We start from the raw sequence: 27,821 nt of genomic DNA, 5'->3' as shown, positions 1-27,821 counted from the left end.
GCCGTTTGTCTCACTGATTTTCATCCATATTGCCATGACCCGACATGACATTAAACCCGCAAGCAGTTTTAAATGAGATTTTTTCCTTTAAAAATGACATTTGGTGCAGGGACTGTTCTAAACATGGGAAACACGCGTCACTTTACAGGCATACTATAGACACCCCCCAGGTACGATATTTAAAGGAATATTTCACTTTTTTTTTTTTACTTTAAGCATCATTAAAATCACTGCTCCCGAAAAAACGGCCGTTTTTAAAAGTTTTTTTTGCATTGATACATGTCCCCTGGGGTAGGACCCGGGTCCCCAAACCCTTTTTAGGACAATACCATGCAAATTAGCCTTTAAAATGAGCACTTTTGATTTCGAACGTTCGAGTCCCATAGACGTCAATGGGGTTCTAACGTTCGTGCGAACTTTCGGTCCGTTCGCGGGTTCTGGTGCGAACCGAACCGGGGGGTGTTCGGCTCATCCCTACTCAACACATGGAACCTTAAAGCAGATGGGCTACAGCAGCAAAAGACCACACCGGGTGCCACTCCTGTCAGCTAAGAACAGGAAACTGAAACATGAAACATGACTGCAGAAATGTAATCATTTAATGTAACCAACTGCTTCTCAAATCATGACCATTTTGTTGAATCTATCAGCTTGCAAACAAAGTCAAGATCATTTTTTTTTTCTTTTATATAACATCATCTGGCACCATCAACTCCCTGTAGAAAGCAATTAATGACATCCGCCCGGATCACAACGATGATGTACAAAATTAAAACAAATTTCACCTTTTATATTCTAGGAACCAGCAGAACAATGAAAACTGTTTCTGATTGGTTCCTTCCCATAGTTTTGCAATGCCTTGTTCAATAAGCCTCTATATCAGAGGTCTCCAAACTTTCTAAACAAAGGGCCAGTTTACTGTCCTGGCCATCATGAGTAGAAATTGTCCCAGCATCAGTTGGAGTAAACAATGCCCCATTTTTGGTGTCAGTGAGAGCAATAGTGCCCCATTGTTGAGGTCATTGGGGGGAACTATGCCCCATCATTGGTGTCATTGAGAGGAATGGTCCCCCATCATTGGACCTCATTGTTGGTGTCATTGGAAGGAATGGTCCCCCATCATTGGTGTCATTGGGCCTCATTGTTGGTGTCATTGAAAGGAATGGTCCCCCATCATTGGTGTCATTGGGCCTCATTGTTGGTGTCATTGGAAGGAATGGTCCCCCATCATTGGTGTCATTGGGCCTCATTGTTGGTGTCATTGGAAGGAATGGTCCCCCATCATTGGTGTCATTGGAAGGAATGGTCCCCTATCATTGGTGTCATTGGAAGGAATGGTCCCCCATCATTGGTGTCATTGGGCCTCATCGTTGGTGTCATTGGAAGGAATGGTCCCCTATCATTGGTGTCATTGGAAGGAATGGTCCCCTATCATTGGTGTCATTGGAAGGAATGGTCCCCTATCATTGGTGTCATTGGGCCACATTGTTGGTGTCATTGGAAGGAATGGTCCCCTATCATTGGTGTCATTGGAAGGAATGGTCCCCTATCATTGGTGTCATTGGAAGGAATGGTCCCCCATCATTGGTGTCATTGGGCCTCATTGTTGGTGTCATTGGAAGGAATGGTCCCCTATCATTGGTGTCATTGGAAGGAATGGTCCCCTATCATTGGTGTCATTGGAAGGAATGGTCCCCCAATATTATTATTGGGCCCCATTGTTGGTGTCATTGGGGGGAACTGTGCCCCTTTCGTTGGTGTCAGTGAATAAAATAGTGCCCCAAGGGCCATATAAAAGCAAGCAAATGGCCGCATTCGGCCCCCGGGCCGCAGTTTGGAGACCACTGCCCTATATAGATAAAAAGTTGATTTTATTGAAGGACAATTGACCATGAAGTTCATCAGTTTTCACAATTTCCAGCAAGGAAGGTAAAACAGATACCTCCAGGAGGGGAACTATAGCTAATTTTGTCTCCTTAACCCCACAGTTGACTCGCATCTATACTGACATACCATCTTTAGCATTCCATAGACATTTCTTAGATAGTAGCTCAATGCATACTGTACATATCATAGAGTTTAATATACTAAAAAGATATTTTATTACTTATAAATATTAAGATCTCATAAAAGGTTCATACAATTTCATATATCAAATGTTACAATATACCACATCTATACATATAACCTCCAGCAAGAACTGATCAACAAGCAAAGATATCCTTACATTCTATGCAAAACAGGTTATTTCCATTCAATTGAAGCTTATTCCTGCAGTGAGATAAAGATAACGCTTAACACGTTTCCCAGATCATAGCTTTGCTTCATGATATATGTGGTACAAAACATCCAACCAGTTATGCAATAAACCAGGGGCTCACTCCCTTCCAGAGGGATCCTCCAGAGGACATAAAAGGGGTGCTGGGATGCTAGTCTCATATAAGAATTCAATAAGTTTTCCAAGCTTATGTAAAAAAAAAAAAAAAAAAAAAAAACAAAGATCATGCGATACCAAGTTGGTCACCATGGATATTTACACAGAAGAGGTTCTCGGATATCAGTTTCTTATAAGGCTTCAATATGTCTGCTAAGCTTATATAATAATCACCAAAGATCTTGATAGAGCAAGTTGGTGGCCGTGGACAGGAAGGGGTTCTTGGATGCCCATCTCATATAGGGCTTCAAAACGTCTGCCAAGCTTATATATTAATCACCAAAGATCTTGATATACCAAGTTGGTGGCCATAAATGGGGTTCTGGGACACCAATCTCATATGGGGGTTCAGTAAATCTGCTAAACTTATATAATATTCACCAGGATTTTGAGATACCAAGCTGATGGCCTTGGCCATGGACATAAAAGTCTTCTGGGACATCAATTTCATATAGGGCTTCAATAAGTCTGTTGAGCTTATATAATATTCACCAAGATCTTGATATACCAAGTTGGTGGCCATGGCCGTAGGAGAGAAAAGGGCTTCTGGGATATCAGTCTTATATAGGGCTTCAATAAGTCTGCTAAGCTTATATAATATTTACCAAGATCTTGCTAGAGCAAGTCAGTGGCCATGGCAATGGACACAAAAGAATTCTTGGATGCCCATCTCATACAGGTCCTTAAAGTCTGCCAATCTTATATATTAATCACCAAAGACCTTGATATACCAAGTTGGTGGCCGTGGCCATGGACATAAATGGAGTTCTGGGACACCAAACTCATTAAGGATGTCAGTAAGTCTGCTAAGCTTATGTAAAATTCACCAAGATCTTGATACCAAGCTGAGGGCCTTGACCATGGACATAAAAGTCTTCAGTGACATCAATCTCATGTAGGGCTTCAATAAATCTGCTGAGCTTATATAATATTTACCAAGATCTTGCTAGAGCATGTTCGTGGCAATAGCAATGAACACAAAGAGATTCTTGGATGCCCATCTTATATAGGTCTTTAAAAAGTCTGCCATGCTTATATATTTATTACCGAAGACCTTGATACACCAAATTGGTGGCCATGGACATAAATGGTATTCTGGGACACCAATCCCATATAGGGCTTCACCAAGTCTATTAAGCTTGTATAATATTCACCAATATCTTGATATACCAAGCTGATGGCCTTGGCCATAGACATAAAAGTTTTCCTGGAATTCAATCTCATATAGCGCTTCAATATGTCTGCTGAGCTTATATAATATTCACTAAGATATCGATATACCAAGCTGATGAACATGGCTATGCACACAAAGGGGTTCTTGGATGCCCATCTCATATAGAGCTCCAATAAGTCTGCTGAGCTTATTTATTATTCACAAATATTTTGATATACCAATGTGGTGGCCAAAATTAGATTATCTGTGAACTTTTTAACTCTAATGCCGCGTACACACGAGTCTATTTCTCGTTGGAAAAAGGCCTTTCTGATGGGATTCCGCTCAAGTTTGCCATGCATACACGCGGTCACGCAAAAGTTCGCTGAAATTACGACCGTCAAGAACGCGGTGACGTACAACACTACGACAAGCCGAGAAAATTAAGTTCAATGCTTCCGAGCATGTGTCGAATTGTTTCCGAGCATGCGTAGGGATTTTGCGTGTCGGAATTGCCACAGATGATCGCATTTTCGGATAGGAACTTTTCCCGACCGAAAAATTGAGAGCATGCTCTCAATCTTTTGCTGGCTGGAATTCCGCCAGCAAAAGACCGATGGAGCATACACACGGTTGCATTTTCCGCATGGCATAAGATAGGTATATGCAGCAAGATCTGGGTCCATACCATAATGCCCCACACGAAGCAATGTAGTAACTGCTCCAGAAATTTCCTGTCAAAAGGATAGAGCCCCCAATGCTATCATATAGTATTATAACCATTTATAATATTTGTTTGAGTGCAACCCAGCAGTTGAACTTAACCCAGTAAAACATACCTCTACCTTTCAACCCTTTTTCTTCTTTCTCTTTCCTTTTGTCCATCTTACGATTAAAGCTCATTATCAGAATTTATTTGACCTATATACACTCTACTTGTAAACAATATGTATAGTAGGTATAAATCATTTAAATACCTACAAAAGTAACTAAGGAAATTATATATATCTTTAATTTAGGTTTACGTGAACCCAATGTTTAATATTTGAAATTTCATGATATTTACCTATATAAACCCTACTGTAAAACAATGAGCTTACTTTATAGATCCTTGTAAACTTACTTTATGTATCTTTATAACATTGTATACTCAATAAACTTCTTCTGACAAGGAACTTAACCCAGTAAACAAGGTAAGGTGGGGGGGGGTAAGTTTTACCACCCCCCCCCCCCCCACCTTAAGGAAATCAAAATAACATTTTTTTTTGGGGGGGGGGGATATATTTTCCAAGAATGATGCCCCCCCCTTTCTCCCCTTTTGAAATCTCCTAAGATACCCATGTTGCCCATCACACTATGTAGGAGACACAGGAGCACCATCGGGAGCTGGCTGCTAGGACCTGGAAGAGTTAGCGTACCCCTGGTGATGTCGGCAAAGAAGATGGCACCGGTGGACAACACTGATTCACTGGGCAGGTAAGGAAAAGTTCCTCTTTAACCACTCTGACTGTAAAGAATGCTTTCTTTACCTGTAAAAACATCTTTCCCTAATACGTAATTGATGTTCCACTGTTCTCTGTACAGTCCTTAGAAAAAAATACAATTTCCAAGTATGATGACCCCCCCCCCCCCCCCCCTATTTGAAGTCTCTCGAGATAACCATGTCACCCATCCCACATGGCTATGGAACTATCCTAGAGACACTGCACATGCACAGAGGAGCACCATTGGGGGCTAGCTGCTAGGACCTGGAAGAGTTAGCCTTCCCCTGATTATACCATCGAAAAAGATGGTGCCACTGGACAACACTGTTTCACTGGGCAGGTGAGAAAGTTATACAAGGTAAGGGGGGATTAAGCTGTCCCTCCCCCCACCTTCAGGAAATCACTTTTTTTTTTGGGGGGGGGGTACATTTTTGAGGAATAGTATCCCCCTGGGATACCCATATCACCCATCTGAGATGGCTTTGGAACTATGTAGGAGACACTCCGTGTGTGAAGAGGAGCACTATTGGGGGTCGGCTGCTAGGACCTGAAAAAGTCAGCCTGCCCCTGATTATGCCATCAAAAAAGATGGTGCCACTGGACAACACTGTCCAAGTATGATGACACCCCCCCTCCCCTTTTGAAGTCTATGATAACTATGCCGCCCATCTCAGATGGCTATGGAACTATGCTGGAGACACTGAACATGCACAAAGGGACATTATCAGGGGGCTGGCTACTAGGACCTGGAGGAGTTAGCCTGACCCTGTTGATACCATCCAAAAAGATGGTGCCACTGGACAACACTGTTTCACTGGGCTGGTGAGAATGTTATTTGAGCTCAACCCAGCAAACAAGGTAAAGGGGGGGGGGTTAAGGGAGACATTTTTTTAACCACGCTGACTGTAAAGAATCTTCTCCTAATACATAATTGATGTACCCCTGTCCTTAGATACAAAATACCTTTTCCAGGTATGATAATCCCCCTTTCATTCTCCTCTTTTGAAGTCTCTCGAGATACCCATGTCGGTTATCTCAGATGGCTATGGAACTATGCTGGAGACACTGCACATGCACAGAGGAGCACTATTGGGAGCTGGCTGCTAGGACCTGGAAGAGTCAGCCTGCCCCTGATTATACCATCAAAAAAGATGGTTCCACTGGACAACACTTTTTAGATACAAAATACATTTTCCAAGTATGATGACCCCCCCCCCCCCGCCTCCCCTTTTGAAGTCTCTTGAGATACTCATGTCGCCCATCTCAAATGGCTATGGAACTATGCTGGAGACACTGCACATGCACAGAGGAGCACAATTGAGGGCTGGCTGCTAGGACCTGGAGGAGTTAGCCTGATGATACCATCCGAAAAGATGGTGCCACTGGACAACACTGTATCACTGGGCTGGTGAGAATGTTTATTTTCAATCTTGCAAGCAAGGTAAGGGGGGAGTTAAGGGGACACGTTTCTTTTTAACCACTCTGACTGTAAAGAATCCTTTCCTACCCTGTAAAAACCTCTTTCCCTAATATGTAATTGATGTTCCCCTGTCCTCTATACAGTCCTTAGATTAAAAAAAAATATTAAAATATTGCTAAATGAGCCCATATCTTTATACCATGTCTGTGTTCATCCGTATAAATTAGATTACCTCTAAGTCGTAGCTCATTTCCATGACATGTCAGTTAGAGTAGCCAGTGACCAGATCCTCCCAAAACACCTGCAAAACTCGTCGCCATGTATCAACACAAACACGCACCACGAAAAAAAAAAAAAAAAAATGACAGGGTTCTCCTTCCTACTTTTTTGTATCTTATTTTTATCTTGTGTTTTCCTTAAAACAAAAAATCCCATGCTTTCACTCGGACCAATTTAGCTAAAAGACAAATCCCATGGACGCTGTTTGTTTTCAAACCACCATGACTACCGGCTCTGTTCCTGCGTCTTATCTCCATCCCAGCCTGACAAGCTGTGAAATGAGCAGCGACAGACTACAGCGGCTTAAAGGAATAAAAAAAAAAAACAGGAAAAAAAAAAAATAATAATATGAAGGTAACGGAGTCTTCTCTAATGTTCGTAAAAGTATTGCAGCGTCCAAGCGGCTCGGCACAGCTGCACTGCTAAAAGCACGACGTCCTCGTCAATATTGCGTGATGGATAGCGCCTAGTCCCTACCAGCTGTCAATTAAATACTTTTACATATGATTTTCCTGCCGGATTTGCCTAGGGCTTGACTTAACCCTTTGCTGTACTAAATCTGTGCACTAAGCATAATCGGGAAGACTGCAAAGCCATAGCTGCAGTAGTTGCATACAAAAAAAAAAACAAAAAAAAGATACACAATAATAATAATTGCTACATAATAATCATTAAAAAAAAATGGCACTGACTGCACGTCTGCCATCCAAACTGTACCATGCTGTAGGAGGCTTTGCGACTAGACAAGACGTTAAATAAAACACAGTCCACATCTCTGCAACACCAAATACTGTATACGCTGGTAGGCGCAAAGCCACTTACCTGTAGCCTTCTGCGACCAGGTCCAACTGCTGCGTTTGATCTCATTAAAGCGCAAAGACGCTCGCCTTGGGTGCCTTCCTGGACCGATGACCAGTTTCCCAGGGAAAGAAAAAAATAAGAGACAGCTTACATTGAGATGTCAGGCTCAACAGCAAGGATGCAGACAACCACAGAATTTTTTTTCTTGTTTTTTTTTTTTTTTTACCTCTCGCAATTTTCTTTTCGCTGCTAATTACGCTGTTCAGACGCGAGCATCCTTTTTTTTTTAATTTTTTTTTTTTCCTCTCTCTCTCTCCCTCTCTCTTCCTAGCTTGGCACACTAATGAAATCAAACTGGATTGCAGCTTGCTCCATCTAGCGGATTTAATTGAGCATTCATTACAATTGATTGCCTTGTTTATCTCCCCCCCATCCTCCAGCAGCTCCTTTCCATGGCTGTGTTTTCTGTATGGAGTGGATGGAAGCGGTGGTCCAGGGGGAGGAGGAGGAGGAGGAGGAGGAGGGAGGGGGGGGGAGTTGTTGGGCTGCCCTCCCTATGAGATCCTGCAGCCTTTCGCAGCTTCAGCAACACTGATGTGATGTCACGGAGCCCGAGCTGTGTGTGTATGTGTGTCTGTACGCCCCGGGGGATTCCCCTTGCCCCTCGCCTTAAATTATGCAGTAAGTGCCATTCCTTAGCAGCGTATATATGTATATTTTTATTATATGAAATATATATATTTTTATATGTATAGTAGACAGTATATTTTTTTTAGAATGTGTAGGATACAGTATATATATATATATATATATATATATATATATATATATATATATATATATATATATATATATAAAATAACATTATCAGAACTGTTGTTAAAATGCTTGTAAAGTCAGAAGGTTTTTTATCTTAATGCATTCTGATGCATTCTAATACCCCCTGATACCTACCCGAGTCCATCTCGATCCAGCAATGTTGCAGGAGTGTCTCGGCTGCCCAGGATTCTCCCTCCTCATTGGCTGAGACAGCAGCGTGGCGCCATTGGCCCCCCACTACTGTCAATCAAAGACAGTGAGCCAATAAGGAGAGTGGGGGGGGGCACCCGCAGCTCTGTGTCTGAATGGACACACAGAGCAGCAGCTCAGTTTGGATGCCCAATAGGAAGCTGCTTGCTGTTGGGGCACTCGGCAGGAGGGAGGGGCCAGGAGAGTCGGCGAGGGACCTAAAAAGAGGAGGATCTGGGCTGCTCTGTGCAAAACCATTACACAGATTGTTAACATGATTGTTATTTTTAAAGAGAAAAAACTGAGACTTTAGGATCACTTTAAATATATATATTTTCTTTCTTTTTTTTCCTTTTATTTATTACTATGCAGCAAGTGCCATTCATTAGAATCTTGTGTATATTTTATATATATATAATATATATATATATATATATATATATATATATATATACACACACACCACACATACACACACACACACACACACACACACACACACACACACACACACACACACACACATATATATATATATATATATATATATATATATATATATATATACACAGTGGGGACAGAAAGTATTCAGACCCCCTTAAATTTTTCACTCTTTGTTATATTGCAGCCATTTGCTAAAATCATTTAAGTTCATTTTTTCCTCATTAATGTACACACAGCACCCCATATTGACAGAAAAACACAGAATTGTTGACATTTTTGCAGATTTATTAAAAACTAAAAACTGAAATATCACATGGTCCTAAGTATTCAGACCCTTTGCTCAGTATTTAGTAGAAGCCCCTTTTGATCTAATACAGCCATGAGTCTTTTTGGGAAAGATGCAACAAGTTTTTCACACCTGGATTTGGGGATCCTCTGCCATTCCTCCTTTCAGATCCTCTCCAGTTCTGTCAGGTTGGATGGTAAACGTTGGTGGACAGTCATTTTTAGGTCTCTCCAGAGATGCTCAATTGGGTTTAAGTCAGGGCTCTTATCTTGTTGGAAGGTAAACCTTTGGCCCAGTCTGAGGTCCTGAGCACTCTGGAGAAGGTTTTCGTCCAGGATATCCCTGTACTTGGCCGCATTCATCTTTCACTTGATTGCAACCAGTCGTCCTGTCCCTGCAGCTGAAAAACACCCCCACAGCATGATGCTGCCACCACCATTCTTCACTGTTGGGACTGTATTGGACAGGTGATGAGCAGTGCCTGGTTTTCTCCACACATACTGCTTAGAATTAAGGTCAAAAAATTCTATCTTGCTCTCATCAGACCAGAGAATCTTATTTCTCACCATCTTAGAGTCCTTCAGGTGTTTTTTACCAAACTCCATGCGGGCTTTCATGTGTCTTGCACTGAGGAGAGGCTTCCGTCGGGCCACTCTGCCATAAAGCCCCGACTGGTGGAGGGCTGCAGTGATGGTTGACTTTCTACAACTTTCTCCCATCTCCCGACTGCATCTCTGGAGCTCAGCCACAGTGATCTTTGGGTTCTTCTTTACCTCTCTCACCAAGGCTCTTCTCCCCCGATAGCTCAGTTTTGCCGGACGCCAGCTCTAGGAAGGGTTCTGGTCGTCCCAAACCTCTTCCATTTAAAGATGATTGAGGCCACTGTGCTCTTAGGAACCTTAAGTGCAGCAGAAATTTTTTGCAACCTTGGCCAGATCTGTGCCTTGCCACAATTCTGTCTCTGAGCTCTTCAGGCAGTTCCTTTGACCTCATGATTCTCATTTACTCTGACATGCACTGTGAGCTGTAAGGTTTTATATAGACAGGTGTGTGGCTTTCCTAATCAAGTCCAATCAGTATAATCAAACACAGCTGGACTCAAATGAAGGTGTAGAACCATCTCATGAATGATCGGAATAAATGGACAGCACCTGAGTTAAATATATGAGTGTCACAGCAAAGGGTCTGAATACTTAGGACCATGTGATATTTCTGTGTTTTTCTGTCAATATGGGGTGCTGTGTGTAAATGAATGAGGGAAAAAAAATGAACTTAATTGATTTTAGCAAATGGCTGCAATATAACAAAGAGTGAAAAATGTAAGGGGTCCCCACTGTACATACATACATACATACATACATACATACATATTTTTTTGGTAGTACACGCTATAGGATTATAAAATACCTGGGACACCTTTTGGGTTACCCAAAGAGAGTAGTAATGAGGTGTGCTACGGTGAAAAGTGGCTGTGGCCAAATTGCATTAACGGGGGGGGGGGACACTTAAAGGGGCACGGTTTATTAAAACAAAAGCATTCGTGTACCCATAAAATATGATTCGATTAATAAAAAAAATTTAAAGAAAGTTAAAATAGGAAACTAGCCTACCTTAAAAATGGACACTGTCAGCCAGTAGGGCAGAAGACTGTATCAGTAGAGCAGTGGACGGTGTCAGTAGAGCAGTGGATGGTGTCAGTAGGGCAGTGGATGGTGTCAGTAGGGCAGTGGATGGTGTCAGTAGGGCAGTGGACGGTGTCAGTAGAGCAGTGGACGGTGTCAGTAGGGCAGTGGATGGTGTCAGTAGAGCAGTGGACGGTGTCAGTAGGGCAGTGGACGGTGTCAGTAGGGCAGTGGACGGTGTCAGTAGAGCAGTGGACGGTGTCAGTAGGGCAGTGGACGGAGTCAGTAGAGCAGTGGACGGAGTCAGTAGAGCAGTGGACGGAGTCAGTAGGGCAGTGGACGGTGTCAGTAGGGCAGTGGACGGAGTCAGTAGAGCAGTGGATGGTGTCAGTAGAGCAGTGGACGGTGTCAGTAGGGCAGTGGATGGTGTCAGTAGAGCAGTGGACGGTGTCAGTAGGGCAGTGGACGGAGTCAGTAGAGCAGTGGACGGTGTCAGTAGGGCAGTGGACGGAGTCAGTAGGGCAGCGGACGGAGTCAGTAGAGCAGTGGACGGTGTCAGTAGGGCAGTGGATGGTGTCAGTAGAGCAGTGGACGGAGTCAGTAGAGCAGTGGACGGAGTCAGTAGAGCAGTGGACGGAGTCAGTAGAGCAGTGGATGGTGTCAGTAGAGCAGTGGACGGAGTCAGTAGGGCAGTGGTTGGTGTCAGTAGAGCAGTGGATGGTGTCAGTAGAGCAGTGGACGGAGTCAGTAGAGCAGTGGACGGAGTCAGTAGAGCAGTGGACGGAGTCAGTAGGGCAGTGGACGGTGTCAGTAGGGCAGTGGACGGTGTCAGTAGGGCAGTGGACGGTGTCAGTAGGGCAGTGGACGGAGTCAGTAGAGCAGTGGATGGTGTCAGTAGAGCAGTGGACGGTGTCAGTAGGGCAGTGGATGGTGTCAGTAGAGCAGTGGACGGTGTCAGTAGGGCAGTGGACGGAGTCAGTAGAGCAGTGGACGGTGTCAGTAGGGCAGTGGACGGAGTCAGTAGGGCAGCGGACGGAGTCAGTAGAGCAGCGGACGGAGTCAGTAGAGCAGTGGACGGTGTCAGTAGGGCAGTGGATGGTGTCAGTAGAGCAGTGGACGGTGTCAGTAGGGCAGTGGACGGAGTCAGTAGAGCAGTGGACGGAGTCAGTAGAGCAGTGGATGGTGTCAGTAGAGCAGTGGACGGAGTCAGTAGGGCAGTGGATGGTGTCAGTAGAGCAGTGGATGGTGTCAGTAGAGCAGAGGACGGTGTCAGTAGAACAGTGGACGGTGTCAGTAGAGCAGTGGATGGTGTCAGTAGAGCAGTGGACGGTGTCAGTAGAGCAGTGGATGGTGTCAGTAGAGCAGAGGACGGTGTCAGTAGAGCAGTGGACGGTGTCAGTAGAGCAGTGGATGGTGTCAGTAGAGCAGAGGACGGTGTCAGTAGAGCAGTGGATGGTGTCAGTAGAGCAGAGGACGGTGTCAGTAGAACAGTGAACGGAGTCAGTAGGGCAGTGTACCTCCATTCAAAAACCTGAATCAGCTCTACTGAACCCAACCCCATACAAACTGTTCACAAAGTGGCACTGTGCATTCTACAACCCTTTCAAGCACCTTTTAATTACAAAAAAAGCCAAAAAAAATCAAAGCAATCCACAGGCACCACATAAATAGAGAAGAAAATAACAGATTAAATATCAGACAGTGCCTGTGCCCCCCCAATAGACACCTCCATTATAGCGATACAAAAAAACACTTACCTTCCAGGAGCTGCTGCAAAGATGTGTGTGTGAACCTGTTAGGGGCGGAGTCTGTAATACTATGCTTTCTCCTGCAAAAGCATCCCTGCTTGCTAGGACACCAGTGGCCCTCCATTCACTGTCTCTGGCGGCATCGGTACCGTTGGCTGGGTGGGAGAGAGAGAGCAGTGCAGTGTGACCTGGCTGCAGGACATTAGCCCCGCTGGAGCCGGCGAAGAAGGGGGGTGCATGCTGTTTGGGGGTAACTGACAGAGGGGAGGGGGGTAACTGACAGAGGGGAGGGGGGTAACTGACAGAGAGGAGGGGGTAGCTGACAGAGGAGGGGGGTAGCTGACAGAGGAGGGGGGGTGGCTTACAGAGAGGAGGTGGCTGACAGAGGGGGGTGAGAGGGCAGATGAGAAATAGACCTCACTGAGGAGACACACAGTGCATGCCAGGCAGGGAGGCGGGACTCCGGGCGGCCGCAATCACCCACAGTCCAGCCCCGCCTCTACATGTGACAAGCTCGACTGGGCCAATCACAGACCCTCGTGTCCGCTGCCTGCACGTGACCCATTCAGCCAATCACAGGCCGCCTGCTGCCCATTGCTGAGCTGGGCTTGGAGCGCACAGGCTTAGACATGTTTGTAACATTGATGGTGGGCACGGGAATCGGGATGCGCCACTCTAGATGTTGCAGCCAGAGCCATTGGTCACAGGACGGTTGAATGTAAATGTGCCCGGGTTTTTGGTGGGTTGAAACCCAAGCACATGTGTCAAAACCCAGACTGTTCGGGTCAAAACTGGACAGGTGGCAACCCTACCGGTCAAGTTCCTTCACCCCAAACTCGCCAATCCATGTCCTTATGGACCTTGCTTTGTGCACTGGTGCGCAGTCATGTTGGAACAGGAAGTGACCATCCCCAAACCGTTCCCACAAAGTTGGGCGCATGAAATTGTCCAACATGCCTTGGTATGTTGAAGCCTTAAGAGTTCCCTTCACTGGAACTAAGGGACCAAGCCCAACCCCTGAAAAACAACCCCACACCATAATCCCATCTCTACCAAAGGATTTGGACCAGTGCACAAAGCTAGGTCTATAAAGCCATGAATGAGCGAGTTTGAGGTGGAGGAACTTGACTGGCCTGCACAGAGTCCTGACTGCAACCTGATAGAATACCTTTGGGATGAATTAGAGCGGAGACTGTGAGCTAGGCCTTCTCATCCAACATCAGTGCCTGACTTCACAAATGCGCTTCTGGAAAAATGGTCAAACATAGACACACTCCTAAACCTTGTGGACAGCCTTCCCAGAAGAGTTAAAGCTGTTATAGCTGCAAAGGGTGGGCCAACTCAATATTGAACCCTACGGACTAATGCCCCGTACACACGGTCGGATTTTCCGATGGAAAATGTCCGATCGGAGCGTGTTGTCGGAAATTCCGACCGTGTGTGGGCTCCATCGGACATTTTCCATCGGATTTTCCGACACACAAAGTTGGAGAGCAGGAGATAAAATTTTCCGACAACAAAATCCGTTGTCGGAAATTCCGATCATGTGTACACAAATCCGACGGACAAAGTGCCACGCATGCTCAGAATAAATAAAGAGATGAAAGCTATTGGCCACTGCCCCGTTTATAGTCCCGACGTACGTGTTTTACGTCACCCGCGTTCAGAATGATCAGATTTTCCGACAACTTTGTGTGACCGTGTGTATGCAAGACAAGTTTGAGCCAACATCCGTCAGAAAAAATCCTAGGATTTTGTTGTCGTGTGTACGGGGCATAAGACTGGGATGCCAGTCCCAATATGTTTGGCAATATAGTGTATACATACACAAATATATATATATATATATATATATATATATACATACACACACAGTATCTCACAAAAGTAAGTACACCCCTCACAGTTTGGTAAATATTTTATTATATCTTTTCATGTGACAACACTAAAGAAATGACACTTTGCTACAATGTAAAGTAGTGAGTGTACAGCTTGTATAACAGTGTAAATTTGCTCTCCCCTCAAAATAACTCAACACACAGCCATTGATGTCTAAACCGCTGGCAACAAAAGTGAATACACCCCTAAGTGAAAATGTCCGAATTGGGCCTAAAGTGTCAATATTTTGTGTGGCCACCATTATTTTCCAGCACTGCCTTAACCCTCTTGGGTATGGAGTTCACCAGAGCTTCACAGGTTGCCACTGGAGTCCTCTTCCACTCCTCTATGATGACATCACAGAGCTTGTGGATGTTAGAGACCTTGCGCTCCTCCACCTTCCGTTTGAGGATGTCCCACAGATGCTCAATAGGATTTAGGTCTGGAGACATGCGGTCTCCCCTACTTCCAAGGGCCTGATGGTGACCCCCAGAGCCAAGGAGAACTGGCATTCCTCCTCAGGGTGCAGGTTACTAGGCATAGTGGGTGTAGTGCAAGGTGGAAAGATTGGGCGCCAGTCACTTTTTGTAAAAATGAACAAAGTTGTATTTCTCTTAACAGGAACGGTGGGGAGAGAGGGTTAGGGCACAGGACACCATTAGGCAAATGCAATAGCAATTAAGGCAAACTCCGCAGACAAAAATAGAACTAGGCAGACAGCAATACAGAATGAGGGCCTTTAAGCTAAATGCAGCAATCTGTATCTGGTAGCAACCGCTGTCTCCTATGGCAACAACTTCTCTCACAGTAACCCACTGTAGCTCTTCCAGCTTAACTCACAGTATTCCACTGTAGATCCTTAAGCTCAGCTCGCCGTCTCTCTCACTAGACTTCTTGGACTCTCAGCCACCTGCTGGATTCCCCGAGCTTCACCCACAGCTAACCACTGTACTTTATTTTCAAGCTTTACTCACAGCTACCCGCTGTACTCCTTCAAGCTTTACTCACAACTACCCGCAGCCTTCCTGGATGAGTCTCCACTAAAGCTTTCCCACTACTTCACTGTCCCCAGCTGGTGAAGTGTCTGTTCTGGTACTCCTTCAGAACTTCATCCCTTCCAAACTTGCCTCCGGTAGCAGAAGTGGTCGTTCCTTTGTGGCAACTGCTTCTCCTTTACCTTTGACACTATCAGGTTCCCCTCAGCCCGAGCCTCTAACACATGCGGTTCTGCCCCAGGCTTTGGGCTTAACCTTGGCTACTCCTCCTTTGTGGAACCCTGAACAGCTGGATAGGCCTTAAGTGGACCTAGCAGCCAGCATGCCTCCTGCAAAGGCCTCAGGCTTCAGGCCTAGCATCAGGAGCTTCTCAACACACACACAACCAGGCCGTCGCCTTGGGTGGGAAGAACCCCAATCACCTGACTCCTCCCAAATAAATAGCCTATCCAGGCATACACTGCGGTCAAAGAAACACCTGGCTGAGACAACCTAGTTACCCATTACCTGAATTCATGATAATCCATCATTCTAATGACAAAAGAAAAAGTGCCACCTATTGACAGAAGAGGGAGACTACCCCAAACTCAGACTTAGGGCAGGAATCAGTGGATCAATTAGCCAGGCTAGTTACCACCTAGCACAACTAGATTTATTAGCAGCCCTGTTTAGGACCAGGGTACTACATCAGCAAGGCAGTGGTCGTATTGGAGGTGTGTTTTGGGGTCTTTTATCAAGTTGGAATACTCCCCTGTGGCCCAGTCTCCGAAGGGAGGGGATCATGCTCTGCTTCAGTATGTCACAGTACATGTTGGCATTCATGGTTCCCTCAATGAACTGTAGCTCTCCAGTGCCGGCAACACTCATGCAGCCCCAGACCATGACACTCCCACCACCATGCTCGACTATAGGCAAGACACACTTGTCTTTGTACCCCTCACCTGGTTTATCTTGGTCTCATCAGACCACACTACATGGTTCCAGTAATCCATGTCTTAGTCTGCTTGTCTTCAGCAAACTGATTGCGGGCTTTCTTGTGTGTCATCTTTAGAAGAGGCTTCCTTCTGGGACGACAGCCATGCAGACCAATTTGATGCAATGTGCGGCGTATGGTCTGAGCACTGACAGTCTGACCCCCCACCCCTTCAACCTCTGCAGCAATGCTGGCAGCACTCATATGTCTATTTCCCAAAGACAACCTCTGGATATGACGCTGAGCACGTGCACTTAACTTCTTTGGTCGACCATGGCGAGGCCTGTTCTAAGTGGAACCTGTCCTGTTAAACTACTGTATGGTCCTGGCCGCCGTGCTGCAGCTCAGTTTCAAGGTTTTGGCAATCTCCTTATAGCCTAGGCCATGTTTATGCAGAGCAACAATTCTTTTTTTCAGATCCTTAGAGAGTTCTTTGCCATGAGGTGCCATGTTGTTCCAGTAACCAGTATGAGAGAGTGAGAGCGATAACACCAAATTTAACACACCTGCTCCTCATTCACACCTGAGACCTTGTAACATTAACGAGTCACTTGACTCTGGGGAGGGAAAATGGCTAATTGGGCCCAATTTGGACATTTTCACTTAGGGGTGTACTCACTTTTGTTGCCAGCGGTTTAGACATTAATGGATGTGTGTTGAGTAATTTTGAGGGGACAGCAAATTTACACTGTTATACAAGCTGTACACTCACTACTTTACATTGTAGCAAAGTGTCATTTCTTCAGTGTTGTCACATATATATATCTATATCTATCTATAGCTATATCTATATCTATATCTATATCTATATATATATATATATATATATATATATATATATATATATATATAGCCAATATGGTGGCCTGGTATTTAAGCAGACCACTCAGCTGTAGTCTTTGTCGGTTCTGGTGCGCGATTCATTACGTCACTAGGCTGACTCTTTCTTTGAGTCCGTGTGTCCGAATTTCCAGTGTGTTTCGGCTTTTCCGTCCGTGGTTTTTCATCAGTCCAGTCTTGCTCACTCAAAAAAAGAGGGGAGGAAAGAAAAAGAATTCTTCAACAAGGAACCAGCAAAGTAGCAAAGATATAATTTATTTTAGAAAAATGATTCCACATATACACCAAACAAAATCAAAAAATATGACATTAAATGAACCAAATACCACCACTAAAAATAAAATAGACAACGTTGTCTAAGGACAAAAAACAACACACAGATGGCCACCACTAAACATACAATTACAGACAACTGGCTGAATGGACAGGAACCGTCCCATATATTGTATCTGAAAAGTACTATGGAAGGCCAGGAAGTAATTGTATACAGCCGTGGATAAAGAGAGTCCGCTGTGCACGCTGCCAATAACAGACCTGAAGTATGGCTAGAAGTGTAGGCCACGGGGATTGCTGTTTGGGGCACTAACTGTAGCTGATAGCATGCATTTAGCAGCTTTATGGAGATTGCACATGAGTACGGGAGGGAGTGTGTGCCAGCATAGATGATAATAAATGAAGACAACGTGTTGAGAAATCATGAAGCGGAGACACTGGGAATACTATAGTGACAGTGGTCACAAGAGGTAATGGATGAATACGGTCTCACCAGTCCATGGATATCGCTGATTGACAGGCATACCAGACACTCCGATCCTCCTCGAGTCTTCCCAAATGGTACACAACAGCTAAGTCCTCATCTGGCCCAATAGACGTTGCTCGTAGGTCTGTATATACAGGTGCCGACCAGGTTAGTGGAGATTGCAAGGAAATTGTGGCATATCACCTGGATGCAATATGGCTTCTCAGACACTTCCTGGTTCCGTACGGCAAAACTTCAGCGGCTTCCGCGGCTTAGCGAAACAGATACCCGGGGCTGATGGGTGGATCTGTGTGGATACTACGTGGAGCGTGATGGCGTCATGCTGACGCGTTTCATCCGTCATGGATTTCTTCAGAGCATGCGCCGTAGCCATGACGGGCGGCTTAAATAGCCATCCCATTTACAGACGTAACTACGTAATCTATCCGTGGCCAGGCAACAGCGCATAGACAGCCATACATACCATGAGACAACAGAAAATGTAAATAAATAAAACAAAAACGGGCCCGTCCGTGGGTGCAGCACCTCGTAAGTGAGAAAAGGGGGGGAGAGGGAAGGGTGCTAGAGAGAATAAGGGGGTAAGATAGATATGGAGATCAAATGCAGATGAATGTATTATCAAGTGGACACAGACAGGAACAGAAGAGCATATAATAGCTCCTTTGACAGCTAGGGTGTAAGGAATACTGACAGGTTACACTCGTTATTTAACCCATGTGGGGACATACTGTCAAGGGTAGTTCACTGTCGCAGGTAGGATTTGTAACCATTTCTTCGTATCAAGTATACTTGTTTCGACTCGTTGTGTTCCCCATTTCATATTCATTTCATATTCACATCTTTCATAGCGGAACTTACGAATCATTCGTAGGTCTCCGAGCGCAGTCTTTGTTTTAACCACAAACTCATTTCTCACTTTCGTAAAAACAACACACCGTTACACCACTTGCGGCCAGTCACAGGCCTCTCAGTTTCATTAGGCCGATTCATGCACTCCATAGCCCGATTAGAATCTAGTCGCATCATCGGCACAGCGATTCGTACCAGATCCATTTAATTTACTCTACTGCCCGATTCGAACCTAGTCGCATCGGCGACACAACGATCCGTATCGGATCCATTTCATGTACTATACAGCCCGATTCAAATCTAGTCCTGTCGGTGGCACAACGAGTCGTATCGGGTCCATTTCATACACTCTACTGTCCAAATCGAATCTAGTCACGTCAGCGGCACAACGATTCGTATTGGATCCATTTCATACACTCTACATCCTGATTTGAATCTAGTCGCGGCGGAGGCACAATTATTCATATCGGGTCCATTTCATATACTTTACAGCCCGAGTCTAATCTAGTCGCGTCGGCAGCACAACGATTCGTATCGGGTCCATTTCATACACCCTACTGTCTGATTCTAATCTAGTCACATCAGCGGCACAACGATTCGTATCGGATCCATTCCATAAACTCTACAGTTCGATTGGAATATAGTTGCGTCGGCGGCACGATTCATATCGGATCCATTTCATAAACTCTCAGTCATGGTTGGCAATAGCTTCTGATCACAGTTAATTCCTACAAACACAGTTTTTCTGCTTTGCTTGTCTTTTGGCCTTCCTGATAAGGCTACTTTCTTGCATTTGTTGCAAGCACATCTTCAGTGGCACACAATCCGGCCACTCATCGTCTCCAGTGGCATACAATCAAGCCACTCACCATTTTCTGCCTGTCGTTTCTCCTTTAGGTCAGTCGAGTTCACGTTGTTCCATCCTGCACCAGGTTGGACGTTATTTCCTCAGGTAAAAAAAAAAAAAATAATAATAACCGGACTTCTATGTCGTCCTTACTACAGGTTCCCGGTCGACTGAGTTTTTCGACCTCAACCAGATCTTTGCATCACCCTGCAGCACCCTTTCACTGAACATTCACTTCACATACACGATTTGGGCTGCTCATCAGGTGTTGGCTACTGTCACACGTTTCTTTGCATCGCACTCTGTTTTTGAAGGGGGGCCCTTCATCTATGCAGACAAGGTCACTAAACGTTGAGCTTGCTGGCAGTGCAAGCTTTGGCAGGCCGAGCACATGTCATGAACTACAGAACGCAACATTCCTACTTCAGCTTCTCGGCCCAGTACGCCCTGGGTCTCTGGTTCACAGGTTTGTGCCCAGCACAGGCCGGTACCCGAGCTATCAGTTACCTGGCCAGTCACTTCCTGGCTTACCACAGTTGCCGAGCACTCTTTTGAATTTTCTAAATTCCCACTCAACAGCGTTCAAAGCTTCAGAACGCAAACTGGCTTCTTCACTGCACCTGTCGTTCCATTACCTGTCCTTTTTCATTTTCCTCCTTGTCTATTTTCTGTATGCAACTCCTCTTCCCTTTCCTACCTTTAGGACTCCTCTTAACACATGCACCCCTTTCTCCTTGTCTTATAGCTGGTGCCATGTCACAGGCCGGCAGTGAAGACTTCACCTCCGCCCCTCTGACACCCTCCATGGGTTCAGAGCGTGGCAGCGTGCAGTCCCTCGGTGGATGTACCATCCCCAAGCTCACAGCAGAGCTGCGGTGTAGGGGCCTTCCCTAACCCGCTACAGCCAGGAAAGCCATTGCACAGCTTCACTCCATGGTGACCACGTTGTCTACAGCAGTCTCCGACATCCAGGTCAGAGTGGGTGTCCTGGAAGTGTGCCCAGCTACGGCCCTCCCAGACTCGGTCGCTGTTTCTGTCCTGGCGCCTCCACCTGCAGTTATGCCAGAGATGAGTTCTACCATCTTCCCCGCTCATCTAGTCCCAGCTAGCATCAGGAAGGACATCTTGGATGGCAAGGATGTCAATCTGGCTTCCCTCCTCATATTGGTCCACGACCTGGCTGAGATCAAGTCATGCACCTGGGCGGGACGTTACAGTGGTCCTTAAGTCCAAAGAACCCAGGCTCAACCGCAAGTTAACAGTCACCGAGTTTGTGTTGACTTTTTGGGATGTTTATAGACAACATTTGCTCGGCCAGCCCCAGCAGAAGAGAAGAGCTGGACTTGTACCTCCAATCAGTGGTGGACCTATGCTATAAATACAGAGGGTTTTCTTTTTAGGATTATCACCGATCGTTTCAGCTAAAGCAGCAGCCAGGCTCACACAGTTTCAAGCTAGCACGAACTGGAGTGTCACTGACCCAGAGTTCTTCTGCTGCCACTTTGCCGGTCTTTGATCGTGTGTACACAATTCCGACGCACAAAATTCCACGCATGCTCGGAATCAAGCAGAAGAGCCGCACTGGCTATTGAACTTCATTTTTCTCGGCTCGTCGTACGCGTTGTACGTCATCGCGTTCTTTTGTTGTCGGAATGTCCGATCATGTGTACGCGGCATAAGAGTGATATTTGGCATTCTCAACGTGCCCATAGGAGAGCACAAAGTGAAAGGCCCGGCACAGTTCATCACCTTCCTAGGTATCACTCTTGACACTCACTCCATGCAGGCCACTCCTGACAAACTGGCTCGAATCAGGTCAGTTATTCGCGACTTTACCCTTTCGCAAGGGTGTACTAAGACAGCTACTATCCCTGGTAGGGATACTTAATTTTGCCATGAGGATTATCCCTCAGGGGCGGTCCTTCATTTCACTTGTCGTGGTGTTCCTCTCTCAGGTACAAGACCCCGATCAAGTTCTGAGGCTGACCCAGCAGCTATAGCGCATTTGTCAATGTGGGATAAATTCCTCACAAACTGGAATGGCATATCCATGTTTATTCCGTCAGCATCAGCTTCATCACCTCAGGTAATCACGGATGCCGCAGCCTCCACAGGCTTTGCTGCAATTTTTGTTCATCACTGGTTTGCAGGGCCATGGCCACCAGAAATCCTTCTAATCCCCGGTTTTAGTCAGTCATCCTCGCTTTTCGAACTGTATGTCATTTTGGCAGCTACTCAGTTCTGGGGCTATACCTGCACAGGACAAACGATGGTCTTTGCAGGCAACCAGGCCACGGCCGAGATCATAAACAAAGGCCGATCCAAGTCGCTCGCCACCATGTCCTTCCTGCGTAGGCTGGTGCATTTGTCCCTGCAGCATCAATTTAATGTTCACTGCGTTTATATCCTGGGCAAGGGCAACGTCTCAGCAGACGCACAGTCCCGCTTTAACTTTACTTCAGTCTTTCAGCAGAAACCCGGAGCCGATCCAACCACATCTCCAATCCAAAATTGGTCGCAGCTAAAGATGTATTAAAGGCACACCTTCACAACGCGACCCATCTCATTAATCAGTCATTGTCCTGCAACACACTGAAGGCCTATCACTCCGCTTGGAACGCCTACTGCAGGTTTCTAGCCTCATGCCCCAGACCAGCGACAGGGGACATCGAGCACGGCCAAGCCTTTATATTGTATTGCCACACGCAGCTGGCTCTATCTCATAACACCATTAGGCTGTACTTAGCCGGCATCCATTATTTCTTGCCCTTACAGGACCCCGATAAGTAGTCCTTGTTCGCAGCCCATACAGTCAAATCCATCCTTAGCGGTATCCAGAAGCATCAGCCTCTAACTGCAAGCGCTTATCCATCACAAGTGCCATCTTCAGGGACATGTCAACCATTCTTTCACGTTCCCCTTTTGGGTTTCTACCTAGCCTGGTCATCCAAGCGGCCATCTACCTGGCCTTCTATGGCTTTTTGTGGCCTAGTGAGTTTACCTTTAGTGGCCCTGGCGGCCAGATACTGTGCAAACGCCATCTGGCTCGCTTTCAAGATCATCTCATCCTACTCCTTGTAGTGTCTAAAACCCAACAAACCGGCCCCGGGGTCAACATCAAGTTTTTTCAGACCAACAACGTCTTGTGCCCAGTAGCGATACTCGACCGGTTACTGTCTCACCTACCCAGCCAGTCGAACTCCAGCCCATTGCTACCTTTTCTGACCAACCCCCTGAGTGGCAGCCAGTTTATCCGGCACATTAGGATTCTCCTGATTAACCTAGGACTTGACCCCGTCCGGTACTCCGGATACTCCTTTCGGATCGGAGTGGCTGCATCTCAGCACGAGGTGCCAGACCATGTCATCAAGAAGTTGGGCAGGTGGAAATCAGCCTGCTTCGTCCGGTACATTCCGAACCCTCACAATGTCGCAAGCCTTCACCGAGCTTGCTCAGAAACTGTCACAGGACCAATGAAGGGGTTACTTCCCTATCCGAGTATTTTTGCCCCCTTTTTTGGCATACTGGCCAGCAGACGAGGGCACATCTCAGGTCTATGTTATGTTGTTAGTCTTGTGGCGTGTTTATGTGGTTCACATCTGTCCCGTTCGCAGGGCTTCGACCATAAATATATTTACAGTGCCTTGAAAAAGTAGTCAAACCTCTTGGAATTTTCCACATTTGATCATGTTACAACCAAAAACGTAAATGTATTTTATTGGGATTTTATGTGATAGACCAACACAAAGTGGCACATAATTGTGAAGTGGAAGGAAAATAATAAATGGTTTTCAAAATTGTTTACAAATAAATATGTAAAAAGTGTGGCATTTGTATTCACCCAATACTTTGTAGAACCACCTTTCGCTTCAATTACAGCTGCAAGTCTTTTTGGGGATGTCTCTACCAGCTTTGCACATCTAGAGAGTGACATTTTTGCCCATTCTTCTTTGCAAAATAGCTCAAGCTCTGTCAGATTGGATGGAGAGCATCTGTGAACAGAAATTTTCAAGTCTTGCCACAGATTCTCAGTTGGATTCAGGTCTGGACTTTGACTGGGCCATTCTAACACATGAATATGATTTGATCTAAACCATTCCATTGTAGCTTTGGCTTTATGTTTTAACGTTGTTGTCCTGCTGGAAGGTTGAACCTTCACCCCACTCCCAAGTCTTTTGCAGACTCTAACAGGTTTTCTTCTAAGATTGCCCTGTATTTGGCTCCATCCATTTTCCCATCAACTCTGACCAGCTTCCCTGTCCCTGCTGAAGAAAAGCATCTCCGCAACACGATTCTGTCACCACCATCACTGTGGGGATGGTGTGTTCAGGGTGATGTGCAGTGTTAGTTTTCTGCCACACATAGCGTTTTGCTTTTAGGCCAAAAAGTTCAGTTTTGGTCTCATCTGACCAGAGCAACTTCTTCCACATGTTTGCTGTGTCCCCCACATGGCTTCTCGCAAACTGGAAACGCAACTTTTTATGGCTTTCCGTCAACAATGGCCTTCTTCTTGACACTTTTCCATAAAGGCCACATTTGTGGACTAATAGTTGTCCTGTGGACAGATTCTCCCACCTGAGCTGTGGATCTCTGCAGCTCCTCCAGAGTTACCATGGGCCTTTTGGCTGCTTCTCTGATTAATACTCTCCTTGCCCGGCCAGTCAGTTTAGGTGGACGGCCATGTCTTGGTAGGTTTGCAGTTGTGTCATACGCTTTCCATTTTCGGATGATAGATTGAACAGTGCTCTGTGAGATGTTCAAAGCTTGGGATATTTTTTTATAACCTAACCCTGCTTTAAACTTCTCCACAACGTTATCCCTGACCTGTCTAGTGTGCTCCTTGGCCTGAGGGCTTCACAGAACAGCTGTATTTATACTGAGATGAAAGTACACACAGGTGGACTCTATACTAATTAGGTGACTTCTGAAGGCAATTGGTGCTACTAGATTTTAGTTAGGGGTATCAGAGTAAAGGGGGCTAAATACAAATGCACGCCACACTTTATTATTATATTATTATATGCCACTCTGTGTTGATCTATCACATAAAATCCCCAAAAAATACATTTACGTTTTTGGTTGCAACATGACAAAATATAGAAAATTTCAAGGGGTATAAATACTTTTTTTTCAAGGCACTGTGTGTATCTGTGTATGTATGTGTGTGTGTGTATATATATATATATATATATATATATATATATATATATATATGTAACAACAGATATAATACTGCTATTAATGATATTTTATTGTTTTTACATATTGTAATATTGTATCTTTCTTCTTCTGTTTCTCTTCGGATACTTCAATGGCACGCTGTCCATTATTTTACAGAACCCAAAGCAGATTATCCAGAGTCGGGGAAGAAGATTTTTATCCCATCACGGGGGTGGCTTGTGGTTAAATAACTGCTCCGAGACCCCGGGGGACAGATTGGTGTTGACTGAACCACACAGAACGGAAGGATGAGAATACATTTTGGTACCGATGAATGCTTTTTAGCGACCTGTATGTGTCCTTTTTTACAATGAGTCTTTGTGGCCACTATAAGTTCAAATTTTTTTTCTAAGGAAGGTTTTTCTTTAAACGGAATCGTATGAAGAGAGAAATTCTCCAGGTTCAAAAATGCTCATTGAACTATATTTTCAAATGCCAGAAAGAATATAAATGGAGCTTGTGTGTGCTAAATGTCTTGGCAAACCTAGAAATTACCTTGTAAAAGTAGCAGTAACATCATCACTGTGCTGTACATAGTCTGTGCAGAGAGCTGGCTATTATGCCTGCAATTCAGGCACAGAGCACAGCGCTATTAATGTGGAGATGTCTCCCTCTAGTGTTTGCCTGGACTCCATGCGTCATTTCCTTTGAGACAAAACTGAGAGCAGAGCAAAGCATTGTGGGATGTGTAGTTCAGAATGATGGGGTTTTAATTCCAGCAGGACTGGCTTGAACTACCACTACCAGAATGCTGATGGGAGGAGAACAGACTGCTGGGAGAGAATATAAAAGGGCTGGTTGTGGCCTTCATCGCTCTCTTGGGATGCCGGCTTGGATCTGCTAGCAGGAGCTCTGTGTCAGTGTGAGCTGCTTAATCGTGGCCTGTACAGAAGGTAGCTTCACTGCTGCATTCAGAGGGACACCTGCAGACAACATCGCTTCTGCTCTCCAGCAGACCGGAGGCTGATCCGGGACCTCCAGTGATGCCTGCACTTCAGATCCGGGTAGGCCATGGCGGGGTGTGACGGAGGTCAGACGCCCTTCCCAGAGCCAGGATCTAGAGAGTTCCTGAAAGAGTTTTCATCATCACTAACATCGCTGCCAGCAGCTTCTGTGACCTGTGTGGTGAGTGGGCATTTGCCCATTTATTTCTTAAGACACTGCATATAGACATCACTTATTCAGCCCAGCTTTCTGGTACTTGTGGTGCTACTGAAAGCCAGTTTATTCACTCCATTGAACACTGTATGCAGACATCTGTGCTTTATTCACGTCCTGGTCATTTGTAATCTTACAAAGCTATATAGAAAAAGTTTGAAGTAAACAAGGATCAACCACAGATCAGCTCAATTTGCTTTACCTTACCGTTAACGATTACCCTATTCTTAATACTTCAAAGCTGCTAGCTGAAGATTTACTGGATTCCATGGAGTAACATTCCAACCCCTTTTTATCCTCTCTTTATTTGCTCAAGTGACTAAAGTTGTTTCGCACAAAGGATCTGCTCTCACCTGCTCTGGAACTCAATTTAAAGGAGCAAGCCACTTTAAACACAATAGTTGAAATAATGTTTGTTATGTTGTATTGATGTTAATGGCCTGTGAGTTGAGGAAACAGAGGGGAGTGAATCTGACATAGAGATTAGAGTGTCTGTTCCCTACCTTTCTGTCTACCTGTTCACATAGGTTACTGTGATAGAGATAAGGTTCAAATGAATTCGGGTTACTGTATACTTTGTATTTCTCCTTACTACTGAAAGGTTTTTTTTTTACCAACTAGTAGACATGTGTACTGACAAAAAATGTGTTTGTTTTTGTTTCATTTGTTTTTTTGCTTTTTTTGAAAATTTGGAAATCCGAATTTTCGAATTTCCAATTTCCGAATTTTCCAAAATTTAGAATTTTCCTTTTTCCAAAATTTAGAATTTCCAAATTTTTACATTTCCAAAATTTAGAATTTTCCAATTTCCGAAATTTAGAGTTCTCCAATTTTCGAAATTTACAATTTTCCAATTTTCGATTATCCGAATATCTGAAATTTGGAAATGTGAAGATTCGGAAATTAACAAATTTGTCAAAATTCGTTAAACTAATTCAGAGCTAAATGAATTGCACATGTCTACCGAATAGCAAATCATAAAATGTGTTATAGTGTTCAGATAAAATACCTTTGTGTTATTTTATGCATCTTCATGTGTCCTTTTTACTACAGTAAACAAACTTGAACTGTTTCACTGGTATCGTGTAAGTTTCTTGTTATTGGTGAGAGTCTGTAAAAATGACAATGGGAGTCGGGATCCTCCAGGTGCCTGGACTGATACCCGACTCAGCCTCTCAGTGAGCTGCTGAGAGCCTGAGGCGGCCGCTCCCGCCTCCTCCACAACTCAGCGCTCCAGTTAGCAAGGAAGGGGCAAAGCGGAGAGCTGATGATTGACAGCCATCAGCTTTTTGATCGGGGACCTGTAAAAACCAAGCCATGGGCAATGTTCGATCGCTGGGTTCTGGGTGCAGAGGCGCCGGGGGACAGATGCAACATCCACCTAGGTAACTATGAATATGGAAAAACCCAAACCCACACTTCTCTTAAGTTTTGAGCCACATACTAGTTCTAGGACAGAGAAGGTGAATCTGTTCATGCTGGACCTTTTTCGTTGACCCAGACAAGGGTACCCTTGCTGGATTGTTTTTATAAGTTTTTGATTTGGTGAGTATTAAAACTGACCCCCAACCTCCCCTTAAGGCTGGGTACACACTAGTCCAGTTTATAAGGTGCACCTATCC

At 45.0% G+C, this 27,821-nt stretch overlaps 1 protein-coding gene and 1 long non-coding RNA gene across 2 annotated transcripts in view; one reads left to right on the top strand and one right to left on the bottom strand.

The window, feature by feature from the left end:
• Window positions 1-7,859, bottom strand: part of DGKB (diacylglycerol kinase beta) — an 804,956-nt gene extending 797,097 nt beyond the window's left edge. Inside the window, exons 1-2 of the mRNA XM_073629524.1 lie at window positions 7,798-7,859; window positions 7,593-7,670 (exon numbers count right to left, since the gene is read on the bottom strand). The gene's annotated coding sequence lies outside the window, so the exon portion shown is untranslated. The remainder of the gene's footprint in view (window positions 1-7,592; window positions 7,671-7,797) is intronic.
• A 234-nt stretch (window positions 7,860-8,093) lies between these two features.
• Window positions 8,094-27,271, top strand: LOC141144130 (uncharacterized). The gene is made up of 2 exons (XR_012244354.1): window positions 8,094-8,252; window positions 25,159-27,271. It is a non-coding gene; the product is annotated as an uncharacterized lncRNA (long non-coding RNA).
• The last annotated feature ends 550 nt before the right edge of the window (window positions 27,272-27,821 follow it).

This window comes from Aquarana catesbeiana, linkage group LG05, assembly GCF_042186555.1.
Source record: "Aquarana catesbeiana isolate 2022-GZ linkage group LG05, ASM4218655v1, whole genome shotgun sequence".
Taxonomy (NCBI): domain Eukaryota; kingdom Metazoa; phylum Chordata; class Amphibia; order Anura; family Ranidae; genus Aquarana; species Aquarana catesbeiana.
This window is presented reverse-complemented; position numbering and strand designations above follow the sequence as displayed.